The following is a 2,248-nucleotide window of genomic DNA, read 5'->3' on the forward strand; positions in this document are numbered from 1 at the left end:
AGATTAAAAATAGATTAAAAATCTTTGTCAGTGACAATGAGCCCAACTATACACAGCTGAACCAGGGGGGTTCTGGCAAAGTTTCTGAGAATGCAAAACCATGAATGCCTTCTAGCTTTTCTTTTCTTCTGACTTGATGTCTTAGTAAAACTAACAAACTTGAACCATGATGGTGACACAGTATTTAAAAGTAATATTCTAATTTAGAAACTTAAAGCTAGTCAAACTTCCCCAGATCCATGTTCATTTGATTCTCCTCCAACCCTGTATGGCTTACCAATCTCACCTCACCTTTAAAATGCTATATGCTATCTGGATAAACCTCCATTAGAGTACACATCTTTTAAGAAAAGGAATTATTATATTTATCTCGGTATTCTCCCTAACCTCTGTCAGATCTCCAGTGCTTTCTTTTATACACTGTAGGCATTCAATGTCTAATTAATTTAAAGAAATAAAGGATTTTTCACTATCAGAAATAATTTTAGAATTAGAAAAGAACTGTTAATACTGGATAATATTCTGTCTTACATTAATCATGAAAATTCTCAAGATACAGAGAAAAAACTCTTATCAAGGCAGCCACATGGAGCATAGTTTAATGCTGATGTCACTCATTTTTCCCCCCAGGGTGTCAGCTCAAAAGGGGCCTGCAAAACCCATAAGTTACTTAATTACTTCTTGTTGGTCATGTAGGTCAATAACCAGATACCAAATCATAGTGTTCCTTTCATTTCTATTATTCATGTCACTGGGCAGAGGAACCAGCCAAATTTGCTATCTACAGTCATCCCCTTTGTCATATGAATATGACAAACCTAGCACTCACTAGCTTAGTCTCTTACTCAATGGGATGTTGTAGAAAACAGAATTTCAACTTCTGCTTCTTCTAGAAAGTCTGAACTTACCAGAAAGAGATTGACTGATCCTGAAAATGGATTGGTTATTAAGACAATATATGGGCTAGATAAGACAAAGATATAGGATTCAGTTTTTCTAAATTTTGCTTCCCTTTCAATAAAGTTCCCCTTTCTTCATGAGGCTTTGTCTATTACCATCTGCACTGATCCATCTCTTTAGTGGAGCCTAAGTAGTACTTGTTTTCAATGTGTTCATCTAAGCTATGGGCTGCTGAGGTCAGGGACCAAGTCTCATGCTTTTTTGGTATTGCCCACCATGTCTAGCATACTTATGTGCACATAATAAGTGCTTTAATATACATGTGTGCATGCTAAGTCACTTCAGTCGTGTCCAACTCTTTGTGACCCTATGGACTGTAGACTGCCAGGCTCCTCTGTCCCTGGGATTTTCCAGGCAAGAATACTAGAGTGGTTTGCCATTCCCTTCTCCTGGGGAATCTTCCCAATCCAGGGATCGAACCTGCATCTCTTGTCTCCTGCATTGGCAAGTGAGTTCTTTACCACTGGCAATAGATTTGGACAAATTTGGCTCTGGAAATAGTGACTGAATCTTTTAGAATTTTCTTTGATCAGAATAATTGGTTTTCTTTCATCAAAATAAATTGATCAGAGTCCCTTAGAGGATTTTAGATACTTCTTTAAGGACTGAGCATATTTCGCGATTCCACTAATCCTGTTTTCGAAGAGATTACAATGTAGTAGAAAAACTGGGCACAGGCATAAAATTCAAACAGTATTTGTATTTCTCATTATAAAGTCTAGCCTGGGATGCCAATAATTTCTAGTTACTAAATATTCCTCTGTATGGGCTTGAATCATGTGCACAGTATTAAAGTTTTTCGAGAATAGCATTTGAGGTCATTTATTTTTCTCCTGTGATGTAAGCAGGAGCTTATATGAAGTGAAACAGGAGAAAGAAGAAAAAGCATCTGTTTGATGGTACAGTTTCAGAGAAGTATTCTCAGAAGCAATATCACAAATTCAGAAGCCTACTTTCTCCAGTGTCAGTACTATATGTGTCACCGTGGAGGGTGATTTTGTTCATGAGAACTGGAATAAATACATTCATAAGCCACATATCCAAGATGAACCCAAAGCTAATACAGTTTTAATGAACTTGAGCACTTCAACTTCCTGCTGATGGTGACTTGGGTTATCAAGCATGGGAGTCACTTTTTTATTCATACTCTCATAGGAATTGAAAACATAATTTTCAATTATGATCATTCAGTTTATAATCTATTTTATAGATGAAGAGGTTGACTTCCAAAAAGGTTAAGTATAACTACTCCAAGTCACACAAGTAGTGATATTCATGGTTTTTGGAA

This window comes from Bison bison, unplaced genomic scaffold (genome assembly GCF_000754665.1).
Source record: "Bison bison bison isolate TAMUID 2011002044 unplaced genomic scaffold, Bison_UMD1.0 scf7180017864466, whole genome shotgun sequence".
In the NCBI taxonomy this organism is placed as follows: Eukaryota; Metazoa; Chordata; class Mammalia; order Artiodactyla; family Bovidae; genus Bison; species Bison bison.